The sequence below is a fragment of the Cuculus canorus genome, chromosome Z, assembly GCF_017976375.1.
Source record: "Cuculus canorus isolate bCucCan1 chromosome Z, bCucCan1.pri, whole genome shotgun sequence".
NCBI classification, from domain to species: Eukaryota; Metazoa; Chordata; class Aves; order Cuculiformes; family Cuculidae; genus Cuculus; species Cuculus canorus.
Genome location: NC_071441.1, coordinates 24,686,163 through 24,699,149, shown reverse-complemented (window position 1 = coordinate 24,699,149; position 12,987 = coordinate 24,686,163). Strand labels below are relative to the sequence as shown.

General features: G+C 40.6%; 1 protein-coding gene across 4 annotated transcripts in view; it reads left to right on the top strand.

Moving 5' to 3' along the window:
• SAXO1 (stabilizer of axonemal microtubules 1) overlaps positions 1-12,987 on the top strand; it is a 37,421-nt gene that overhangs the window by 8,371 nt on the left and 16,063 nt on the right. For 2 of the 4 annotated variants that reach the window (XM_054053934.1, XM_054053931.1), the window contains exon 1: positions 11,489-12,061. The exons of the other annotated variants lie outside the window; for them this stretch is intronic. The gene's annotated coding sequence lies outside the window, so the exon portion shown is untranslated. Of the gene's footprint in view, positions 1-11,488; positions 12,062-12,987 lie in introns of those variants that run through there. 4 annotated transcript variants of the gene reach the window in all.

The window sequence follows — 12,987 nt, the reverse complement described above, 5'->3', positions numbered from 1 at the left end:
TGTTTACCATTCTAAAAGATTGGATATTTTATTATTTATAGGAAACAGTGGGGAGCATAGGCTTGGGCACTTCTTAAAGGTTTTATCCATTATTTAACAAAGGAATTTTGTTATACAGTGAGAGCAGTGTTTTCAAGAAAAAAAAGTCTGAACAGACTGTATATTCGGTTATCTAATTTTTGCATAGTTAGACATCTATGGTGAAAATACTGGTCCTTTTAACAAGCTATTTGTAAAAAGTTTTTTAACACTAAAGGCCAGGTGTAGCTATACTGCAAGTATTTTCACCTGACACATTGTTATGCCAGTACTGGACATTTGGGTGCACCTTTACACTGATGGAGACGGTGATGTCATGTTGCTGAATGATGTCATCTCTCAGTGCAAGAGCAACTTTGCATTTTGCTCTTGAATTCTTGTTTGGAAAGTAGGTTGGTCACTGGGGTGTGTCTTTCGAATTTTATTTATTTTTTTAATTAAATTTGGCCTGTTTACATTGTAGCATGTTCTGCTCATCTGGATCTAGATATGTTGAAGTCCTTTTCTGAAGAAGTTTGGAAAGGGCTTTTTTTATTGCTGGTTGTTCTTGTGAGAGTTTCTTCAGGGTAAAGTGAAATAAAACACAGAAGTGCTGAGTGGGTGTAGTGACAACTCGTTTCAGTGGGAGTTAATAAGATCATTGTGCCTCAGAACTGGTTGTTTAAGAACTTGAGAAAGTGTCTGCCTGAATGGGCCCATCTTCAAAACACAGCTTCTATGGATGAAGTACATCACTATGGAAAGCGCTGAAACTTCTGTAACTTGGGGAGTGGAAATAGGATAGTCCGGAAATGTCAGACTGGAATTCTCCTGAGAAAACTGAGGAAGTCCTATGCAGCACTTGTGGGATGAATTTTCAGCAGTTTGTGATATCATTTTCACAGTGTAGAGTGTTAGATTTCGTGCAGACCAACCACTGCAAAGCTCAGGGGAAACTGAGAAAGCACAGAGTGAAGTTCTTTCCTTAGAGCTCTTTTTCTTTGGTTGGTTTTAATAAAATACTAGTTTTAAGTTTGAACCAGCTTTTAAAAAAAATGAGTTTTATTTCTTTTAGCAGATACTAAAGATGCATAAGTCATGATTTTTGCTATATTGGAAATAGTTTGTTAACAAACTGGCAAATGCATGTCTAAAATGAGCTTTAGTAAAGGCTAAAGCTGGATTAAATTAAAGGAAAACGGTTCTTATATCCCTAACAGAAAAAATATCTTTATTCCTACAGAACAACAAAATTGATTGTAAGAATAAGTACTTAAATGCAAAGCCTATGCTGGAGACACTAAATTCTTTGATTTTGGTTCTGTCAGTCCTCCTTATAGTGACTGGCACTATCCTACCTATTACTTTCACATATTACTACCTCTTATAATTACCTATTATATGTTGTTATTATGCATGAGTAAAATAGGAAAATGCAACATAATTAAGCCCCTACCATAGACATTATGGTCTTTTAGCATTGCAACAGCAGAAGTCCTTTGTTTTTTTCAAGAAAATTTTTCTGTAACCCTTTTTCTGTTCCCTTCTCTTTCCATGCAGCATTCATAGAAAATGTGGGATTTTTTATAAATTACTTTAAGTTGGGAAAATACACTGTTTGGACTGATCTCATCTCCCAGCTGTGGGTGAAGATCATGGCATCAGGTCATTAGATGACATTACTGCAGTAGATCTTTTCAGTACTGATTTAAGTTGACATCTCCTCAGGCTATATGCCATTGACTGCATTATTCAGTTTATATGATGTTCAAATGATTGCGAGGGGTGAGTGGGGAATCAAAAGCAAGATTTAGAACTATTTTCCAGATTTCTGGGATATTCTTGAACACAGCAAGGGTTTAAAGTATACTTCACAATAAGAAGTCATAGGAGAGGCTTTAAAGGCAGAGAAAAAGAAAATTCCTGATAGTGAGCAGGTTTAGGTTTGCAAGTCAATATTAATCATCAGTTAATATTTTTTGCAACCATTGTTTCCCAAATAATGGGAACAAATAACTGTTAGAAGATCTGGACTTTATTAAGGACTTAGTTTAATGCTTTGGCAGTATTTTCATCCCTTATTGCATAGGTAGCAAAATTAATTTTTATATGTTATTTCAAAATTTCAATTTACTGAATTGTAATGCAAGAGGATTGAGAAGAGAGTTTTTGTGATGCCAGATATTCTGATGTAACGTCTTTCAGAGTCATCAACATGGCATTGTAGGAACATAAAATGCCAGAATGAGAAACAAAACTTCAGAACATTAAACTACTTAAAAGGGGAAATTTAAAGACAGATTAATAGGAAAACACACCTGTTTTTTAAATCAAACAGAAAGTTTGATTAAAGTTCAGCCTGTTTTCATGGACTATTTCTAGATTCTAATTAGACTATTTCTATTAGACTATTTCTAATAACAGAAGTTATTTCAGTAACTTCTGATGGAAAACAGCTGTCTAAAATTACTGTCTTTTTCTAGTAAAACTTGTGTTGGTGTTATGATGGCACAGATAGTTGTTCTTGGCAGAGTTTTGAAGATAGGTGCTAGTATAGATGTTAAGTTTCTAAAGTCAGCTGGGAACTTGTGACCTTCAGTTCATTTTCAGTTTTTCTTCCTGAAAAGTCTTTGCTTTTCAGCCTTTTGTGAAGCTTGTGCTTCCTATTCCCTAAGCACAGGATTGACTGCACTGCATATGAATACTGTATGATTTTTCTCAGCCTTGTAAAATGTTCTGCAAACTGTGCATCTGACTTTTTGTTGCTTGGTCTGCCAGAGTAATTTTCGGACCTGCATGTTGTACCACTGGCAATGTTTGATGTTGCCTTCTACATAATCCTACTGTAAGCATGTTCGTCTAAATCTTTGAAATAGTGTCTTTCTCAATAATAATTTTTCCTGTGAGTCGAGCTTAGTTTATCAAGTACTAGTTATGATTGGATTAAATGTGATAAAAGAATGTAAACTGCTGATATCTTTCTGCTGGATGTTCTGAGCATGAAAACTAATACCACAATGCACTTAAGATAGTTTTCTAATGTACATTCTTTATCCTTGCTGTTAGTTTGGGTATGTTGTGGTGAAGGATTTCCTGCTTGTCATTGTGAATATGGGAACTTGGAAGTGAATCTCTTCTGTCTCTCCTTGGAATTATCATGTACTGGTTTCTCATGTCCCAGGACATGTCACCCAGTGAAGAATATTTCCCAGCTGCACATACTTCATGCAAAGAACAGGCAAGAGTCCGACTAACTTGTAGGAGAAGAAAGTAGAGTGACATCCATTACTACTCTTGCAGTACTGGCTTGTTTAACACAACTGTGTTTTGCGTATTTAGTGTCAAATTTTGCCTTTCCCGACTTTACTTGTGTTTTGTTTCTTCTGTTCACAGTGCATACAAATAGATGGCTTTTGATGTGTATTTTATTTTTGCTGAATTGATATAATTTTCTAAGGAAAATAATAGCTACCACTGAGGCCACTTTTTTCCTCTGGCAGTTGCTGTCTAGATTACTGCAGGTATGGTAAAGGGTCAGTGAAAGGGGATTTGTGGAAAGGATCCTTAGTCTCTTTTAGAGTACTAACCTGCTTGTTTCTCTCTAAGTAATATTACTGCATAGGTAATATCCCATTGCCTTACTGTCAGATAAAAATCCGAGAAAATCTGATCAAGCAAACATTGATTGTATTTGCAGTCAAGAACTTTTCACCAGAAGATGGCAGCAAGCTAATGTTAGTTACAGTCATTTCTACTGCTTACCTTGAATAGACGTGGAGATAACTGATAGTACTTTGGACTGAATAGTTTCCCGCAGCTCACTGTGTGAAACGGAGCACAGCATTGCATGTCCAACAGTTTTGTAGGTTGGTAGGTCTGTCCGGTTGCTGGCCCCCACGTCTTCTGAAAGTCCTGCCCATTGTTCAGTGATGGTGTTTCGTTTGACAAGAGCGTTTACTACGGAAGAAAAATCAAAGCAAGTGGAGATATGGCTTAAATAATTTTGCATTTGTTGCATGTTGTCTTTCAGTTCAGAAAAATGTTTCATTCTGTTCCTAGAATTAATTTTCCTGGCAATAATCCTCAGTTAAATGTGAATTCACGTTTTCTGTGACAAAGACAGCAAAAGCAGAGAAGGGACTGGAACTGACATTGCATGATGCAGAAAGAATTCTTGTTTTCAGTGAGAGGCCTATGTAAATATTGACAAAAAATATGGAATGCAGCAGCTCTTGCAAATGTTTTGTGGTATCTCTAAAGGAAAATAAGCTATGTTAGCCAGAGAAACAAAGATGTTTTTTACCCTATAGCCATAAATTATTCTTCGCTGTAGTAGATGTTTAGCAGGTTAACAAGCACAAAATGTCAGATTTAGATAAATTTATGAATTTTCTATTTTTGAATATTGCAGAATAACCTCCTTCTGAAGAAGGAAAATGCAGGTGTTATTCTTAGTTGAGAAACAAAGCACCAAATCCAGCTAGTATGATCCACTTACACCACAGCTTGATAAAATTTAATGCCAGATCTTCAGATTTCCCTGTATGCCTGAGCTTGAGTTCTTTTAGGCTGTTCAGTATGGGCAGACACATAAGAAGAAATTACCTGGCCTAAGGTCAGTTGGGCTTGCCCAGACTCAGTAGATAGGTAACAAACTACAGAAGAGTCTAAGGTGCCACAGTCTAAATATTGTGTGCTGTTGCCACTAATTCCTGATCAACTTCCAAAACAATGATGTGCCTGCAGCTGTTTTTAATGACCTGTTTACAGCACAATGTTCTGATATTTCCAAAACAAACAAGCAAAAGTAAAAGATCCAAATTGTTTGAAACTGTGGCCCTCAAGTGAGGCTATACCTGTGGAAAATATAGCGTTTTTTTTGTTGTGTAAGTTAAACTATACCATACCATATTCCACACCAACAACCAAGCTAGACTGATTTGCTATAACCAGTGCCTCCTTACTATTGAATGCTCTGGTTTGCACTTTTAATTCGGTTAACTGTTGAAGATCTAAATATCATGTATCATTCTTAGGAAGAATATTACATCAGAAGACTTAAAATTCCATCATTTGAGAACAGCCCTTCAAGGCATATTTATGAAGAAGTAATCACGATGTTATTATGAAAATAGTTCTTTCAATGTGCAAGATGGCAGAAATTCATCCATTGGTGACATTTGGTTACCTTAACATTTGCACTTGCAAATTCCCAGGGAACACCACAAGTCAGTCTTTCAAAGCTGTCTGATGATCAGATTTGCACAAGCCAAAAGCCAGGAATGAAGGATGTCAGATATCAAACATTCAGGTGTATTTTTATAATAAATCTTATTATGCCCACTACTTAGCAGTAGTATTCTTTCTACCAGCCTGCACCAGGCTGCAACATGTCAGACTATTCAGTCATGAACCAATTGTTTAAACTTTTAAATAAATAGCAGTAAGAATTATAGAAGTATCAGCAACATTCCACACATAAGGTTTGCCGAAAATACTTTCTCCCGTTGTCAAAATTTTATTAAAAGACCATTTACTTAGTTAAAGGTTTCTGGTTCCACCTTTGGGCAACTCTGTATGGGTATGGTGTGATGTCTAAGTTTTGAAAACCTGGGAGGCAAATTTTTGCTAGTCTTCCATTCCTAGAAACTTCAGAGAAACCTAAGATACTTCCTGATTACACAACTCCTAATGAGGGCAAATCTACACAGAGTCAATTTCAGATGCTTATCAACTACTACTTCTTATCACCTACTACTGCTGAAAGAAGGTGAAGGGTGCATACTCTGGAGGCTGGTGTCACTTGTGAATGATTGATTGTAAATCATTTGCTAGCGTATTAGCATATCTCCAAGTTATACTTTATCTTTTAAAAATCTTCTAAATATTAAAGGCAGATAATCTGTGGTAACATGTTTAAAAGGGAAGATAGGTATCTTACTACCTACATCCCTTAAGTAGCTCTATAAATGAAGTTCAAGCCTAGAAGGACACTTGGTTACCTAGTGTGACCTCTTTCATAGTGCTTTGACTTTTGCATGCTACATACATCAAAAGCAGTTTTTTGTAATTGAAGAAAATACAATCTTAACTCATTCTGTGAGTTCTAAACTTACTGTCCTCCATTTCTAAGAAGGATAAAATGGTAGTTTGTATGCTAGGTAAATATCTTACTAAAAGAAATAGTTTTTCTTAATTTCCACATCCAGTTCCATATTTGCATAATGAGATACATGCAAAGAATTTCAGAAGTTCAGGTTACTCATTGCACCTCAAGAAAATTATTTTAGTAGTTGATTAATATTTAGAAAGAGATGTCAGAAAGATTTATAGAATTGTTCATGATAAAGAGCAACAGTGACTATCAACTGTTTCGCGTGCTTTGAACATTAGAACGTAAGGAGCCACATGCAACAGTAATCTAGGTAGCCAATGTAAACATCATGATAGGAACCAAGTCATATACTAATATGCAAGATTTCATCTATTTTTTTTCCTCTTGCCATTCACATACTTTTAAGAGAAATAAAGTCAATTAAAAAAAACCCAAACAAACAAAAAAATGAAAAGTTTGGTACAACTTTGTTTGGATATTGCTCAGAGGACCCTATGAAGATCCCACTACTAATAGGTCTAGCTTTAAGTCAAGTATGCATTTGCAGGAAGTGAGGCTGCTCAAAGTTTTCACAAGAACACAAGAACAGTGTGCTTTTTCCACAGTTAACTGAACCCATCTGATGTATAGACATAGTAGTTATTCTTAACTATTTTTAGGCATTGTTTTCTTAGGATGAGACAATGTTGACCAAGAAAAGCTGTTTATAATTCAAGATCCAGTTCAAACTTACAACTGGTGAAAGTCTAATAAAACAGAGATAAAAATTCAAAAGGCATTTTAATACACAGAAGGATAGACAAGTAAATTAATCTCTCTCCAAAAGGGCTGATTTTTTTTCTTATTTTATAACTCAGAAAACAAAAGAAGCCAATCACTTAACTGCAGTGAATAATGTCTGATTGTCTGTTTTTCCGTTTCCAGAAATGGAAAGCTGTAAAGAATTTCAGATTTTCTGACAGCTTTCTCAGGGCTGTAATTCTTTCATACAGGGAATAGTTCAACCGGAGACTTGCATTTTGCTTGATGTATTATTTACTTCATTTGACTTTTTTTCCCATCAGGATTGTTTATGACTTAAGAACTTTGGTCCTGGCAAAGGAAGGTGACCGTCTCTTTTAACAGCTAGCCAAAATTTGCCTGCAATTCTCTAAGCCAGATGTACTCCTAGAGAAGCTCATGATTTTCCCATGCTGTTTATATTGTCAGACTGTGTTGACGTGTTGCTAAACAGACTTTTCCATTGCACTTCTGGTTGTACATGTAATGCAAAAGTAGAAGTAGTGTAAAACTAACTTTCCTTTTGCATTGGGAGGGACAAATACAGTGCAGAAGTGAGGGAGTTTTTTTGTAAACCTCTTCCTGTATCCCTGCTCCTCTTTCTTTTCTTGGCCTGCATTATTCAATGTATTGGAAATGACATAGATCACAGAAAGAAGGCATCGGAGACCTTCTGGTAAAGTTCTGTCAGCACTCATCTCATGCTTCCTGAAAGCTAGAGAAGTTGGTGAAAGCATGCTTTGGAAATTTCTTTGCAGAGGCTTTTGTTTTCACTCTGGCACCAGGCTTGGGTGCTGTTAAAAGAACACAAGACCTTATTTCCCTCTCAACTACTCCTGCTGTACAGAAATTTAAATCTACTAACTGCAGAGGAAAAACACCTCATTTCACTGGTTAAATGAAATTACTTGTAGAACATACTGCTCCATGTTCTCTGAATCTATGGCAGTTTTTAAAGTCCTCTTCAAGATGCCTTTTAAACAAAATTACCATTTTGCCCTAAAATCAATAGAATTCGGTTCCCAGAAGTGCACATGGCTCACAGGTTTTGAGGCAAGATTTGAAAAAATGAGTGAGATTCTGGAAGGAATCACAGATTGCTGGGCAGAGAGTTTCTATTTTCTAAAGAAGAAAGTTGCTGTGAGGAAGGAAAGACTGGGATATCTGAGTACAGAGAAGAGAGGCTACCATCATGATGTAGAGGAACTTCGAGGAATCATAGGACCATAGAATATCTCAAGCTGGAAGGGACCCATGAAGATCAATTCCCTGCTCCTTGCAGGATTACCTAAAACCATGTGACCAAGAGCATTGTCCAGGTGCTCCTGAACTCTGACATGCTTGTTACTGTGACTGCCTCCCTTGGGAGCTTGTACCAGTGACCCACCACCCTCTCAGTGGAGGACTTATTTCCTGATGTCCAATCTGCACTTCCCCTGATGCAGCTTGAGTCCGTTTCCTAGTGTCCTATCACAGGTCACCAAAGAAAGGAGATCCTTTCTGGAAAAGATTCACTTCTCAAAGGAGCGGAGGGACCCATCTGCAGACCGGACTTGCTCCACAGGGAGGTCTGCTGCTTACAGGGGAGCATCAGGGAAGGATGTCACTAGAAAACTTCCTTCCTTGGTGAAGGAAATTGATTATTACCCTCTGCTAGTATTGCAAATAGGCAATGATGACTTACAGCGCAGAAAGCTGAAAGCCATCAAAAGAGACTTCAGGGCTCTAGGGAGAATGATGGAGGGCTCTGGAGCACAAGTGGTGTTTAGTTGCATTCCAACACTAAGGAATAAGGAACAGGAGGTCAAGGACAAACAGCTTATTAATGCCTGGCTCTGAGCCTGGTGTGAGGAGAGAGGCTTTGGATTCTTTGATCATGGAGTGACCCACGCACCCCCAGGCTTTCTTACTAGGGATGGGTCATGCTTGTCTCCAATGGGGACTAAAGTACTTTCTAAAAATCTACTTAGGCTCTTAAATAAAGCTTTAAACTAGATGTGAAGGGGGAGGGGGAGGAGACAAGGCTTGTTGGGAATGAGCCTGGAAGTGGGACTCCAGCGACTGAGGTATGGTGTGCTGGAGTGGACCACCAGTACGCCACCACAGAGCAAGAGGGAGCGAGTACAGCTGGGGACCGCAAGAATGAAACTGGCACTGTGGAGTTAGTTATTCCAAGGACCAGTCAATTGGGAATGAACCCTTTATGAGGGTTGAAGGTTCGTCAGCCCAGCTGAAGTGCATTTACACCAATGTCTGCAGCATGGGCAATAAGAAGGAGGAGCTGGAAGCTGTTGTAGGGCAAGGTGACTACGATGTCATTGCCATCACAGAAACGTGGGTGGGATGACTCACATAACTGGAGTACAGCTATGGAGGGGTATAAACTCTTCAGGCGGGACAGGGAGGGTAGAAAAGGAGGCGGGGTAGCCCTCTATGTTAAAGAATGCTTTTATACCCTTGAGCTGGATTACAGTGAGGAAGGGACTGAGTGCTTATGGGTTAAAATCAGAGGAGCCCACAAGAAGGCAGACATTGTGATGGGAGTCTGCTACAGACCACCCAGCCAAGAGGAGGCAGCTGACGAGCTCTTCTATAAACAGCTGGGGATAGTCTCTAGATCTCTACCTCTTGTCCTCGTGGGAGACTTCCAGATATCTGCTGGGAGTAAAATACAGCAGAAAAGAAGCAGTCTAGGAGGTTCCTGGAGTGTGTGGAAGACAACTTCCTCACACAACTGGTTAGTGAACCAACAAGGGAGGTTGCCCTCCTTGACCTGCTGTTTGTGAATAGAGAAGGTCTTGTGGCGGATGTGACGGTTGGAGGATGCCTAGGACAAAGTGATCATGAGATGATAGGATTTTCAGTTCTAGGTGGGATGAAGAAGGGGATTAGCAAAACAGTCTCATTAAACTTCCAGAGGGCAGACTTTGGACTGTTCAGAAGGTTGAACAAAAGGTCTTCAAAGGTCTTCAAAAAGAAGAAGAACGTCTATGAGCTCTGCAGGAATGGACAGGTGTCTTGTGTGGACTACAGGGAGGAAGTGAGATCGTGCTGGGAAAAAATCAGGAGGGCTAAGGCCCAACTAGAAATCAAACTGGCTAAGTCTGTGAAAGATAAAAAAAATCTTTCTACAATACATTAACAAGAAAAGGAGGACTAGGGAGAGTATTCAGTCCCTATTGGATGCAGAAGGAACAACAGTGACAGGGGATAAGGACAAGGCTGAAGTACTTAATGTCTTCTTTGTCTCAGTCTTTAATAGCAAGGAAAGTTGTTCCCTCTGTGTATGAACCCAGGAGTTAGAGGAGCAGAATGAGGTTCCCATGATCCAAGAGGAGGCGGTTAGAGACTTGCTTGCCCAGGTAGACACCCACAAGTCTATGGGGCTGAATGGGATCCACCCAAGAGTATTGAAGGAGCTGGCGGATGTCCTTTCCAAACACCTTTCCATCATCTTCCAGTGGTCTTGGCTGACTGGGGAAGTTCCACTAGACTGGAGGCTGGCTAATGTTGTGCCCATCTACAAGAAGGGTTGCAGGGAGGATCTGGGGAACTACAGGCCTGTCAGTCTGACCTCAGTGCTGGGGAAAGTCATGGAACAGGTAGTCTTGAGTGCTATCATGAAGCACATGCAAGAGAACCGGGTGATCAGGCCCAGTCAACACGGGTTAACGAAAGGCAGATCTTGCCAAAATAACCTGATCACCTTCTATGACAAAGTGACTCGACTACTGGATGAGAGAAGGGCTGTGGATGTAGTCTTCTTGGACTTCAGTAAAGCCTTTGACACAGTTTCTCACAGCATTCTGCTGCAGAAACTGTCAGCCTCTGGCCTGGACAGGCGCACACTCTCCTGGGCTGAAAACTGGTTGGATGGCCGGGCCCAGAGAGTGGTGGTCAATGGAGTTAACTCCAGCTGGAGGCCAGTCACAAGTGGGGTTCCTCAGGGCTCAGTACTGGGTCCAGCCCTGTTCAGTGTCTTTATCAATGACCTGGATGAAGGCATTGAGTGCATCCTCAGCAATTTTGCGGATGACACTAAGCTGGGAGGAAGTGTGGATCTGCTGGAGGGTAGGGAGGCTCTGCAAAGGGATCTGAACAGGCTGGACCGCTGGGCTGAGGCCAATGGCATGAGGTTCAACAAGGCCAAATGCCGGGTCCTGCACTTGTGGCAAAACAACCCTATGCAGTGCTACAGACTGGGGGAAGAGTGGCTGGAGAGCTGCACGGAGCAGAAGGACCTGGGGGTGTTGGTTGAGAGCCGACTGAACATGAGCCAGCAGTGTGCCCAGGTGGCCAAGAAGGCCAATGGCATCTCGGCTTGTATCAGAAACAGTGTGACCGGCAGGTCCAGGGAGGTTATTCTCCCTCTGTACTTGGCACTGGTGAGACCGTACCTCAAGTACTGTGTTCAGTTCTGGGCTCCTCACCACAAGAAGGATGTTGAGGCTCTGGCATGTGTCCACAGAAGAGCAACGAAGCTGGTGAGGGGGCTGGAGAACACCTTGAATGTTGTGCTCAGTTTTGGGCCTCTCGCTATAAGAAAGACATTGAGGTCCTGAAGTGTGTGGCGGTGGAGGCACGGACTCCGTTAATGTTACAAATGAAATAGAGTTTATTGAGTCAAAGTAAAGTTTATATACCCTTGTCTGCCTTGTTAACAGCTATCCCAGTAAAATTCCAGTGCTAAAGTTTCCATTGCTACAGAGATAAAGAGCAATGACTAGTGCTAGAGACGTACCCCTTACCTTCTTATTTGTCTTTGCTAGAAACTCCTAGTTTCCCACAAGAACTGTTAGTGATTCCAAGATCTCAAACCAGCCAGCAAGCTTTGTGCTTCCTGCTAATATTGCGGGCATGCCAAGGCATTGACTGCTTGCTTTGGCACAAGCACAACAGTGGAAACTTTTACGCCCATACCGATTCAGGAACATAGTCTTTTCTCATCAAGTTCAAACCCAAACATGTTTTCTCCCACACCAGCATGTCCAGAGAAAAGCAATGGAGCTGGTGAAGGGGGTGGAGAATAAGTCTCACAAGGAGCAGCTGAGGGAACTGGGGTTGATTAGCCTGGAGAAGAGGAGGCTGAGGGGAGACTTTATCACTGTCTACAACTACCTGAAAGAAGGTTGAGGAGGTTGTAGAGAGGTGGGTGTTGGTCTCTACTCCCAGGTGATGGGTGATAGAACAAGGGGGAATGACCTCAAGCTGTACCAGGGGAGGTTCAGATTGGACTTTGGGAAAAACTTCTTTACTGGAAGAGTTATCAAGCACTGGCAGAGGTTTTCCAGGGAAGTAATTGAGTCACCATGCCTGGAGGCATTTAAAAGATGGGTAAATGAAGTGCTTAGGGACATGATTTATTAGTGGGCAGGTATGGTTGGACTTAATGACTTCAAAGGTCAACCTAGGGATGACTTCCAATCTAGGGATGCTATGATTCTGTGTATGCACAGTAGCGAGGCTGCCTGGTATGGGCTGGGAGCTGCACAAACCCTCTGCTCCGGGCTGCTTGGGAAACCTGCATCACAAGTGAGAGTCTCCACACCTGTGCAAACAACTGAGCTGTGATAGGATACTAACTGATGGTATTAGCTGTGTTATTAATTTTTTCCTGATCAGCCTTATTTGCAAAATGCTCCTGCTGGCCAGTGTCTGTACTGCACGTGGGGCTGTGATGACCTAGGTAGTACAGCTATTTCCCTTACTCCAGACTGAGTACATAAAAAGTCCCTAACAAAAGGGCCTCATCAACACTTTCCAAATCCAAGCTGAAGACTAGCTTTCTGTGTCACAGGTTTTAAGAGAAAGTGTACTTAGAAGTGATGTGAAGCCAGCAGATTTTAATCAGAAAGAACAGGCATACCATTTTCCCTTGGAGAATGAGGAATAATTCCTAGGAATGCTGGAATACCAAAGTGTGGCCAGAAAGCATAAGTGCAGCCTGTGGTTGGAATGTTCTTATTACAAAATCCAATCCAGCAAGGTCACATAGACCAGTAAGACTGAGTATATTCACTTTTTTTTTTCATTTTCCAATTTGCGTCTCCAGTTATGTGAAAGTTAGAATTTTT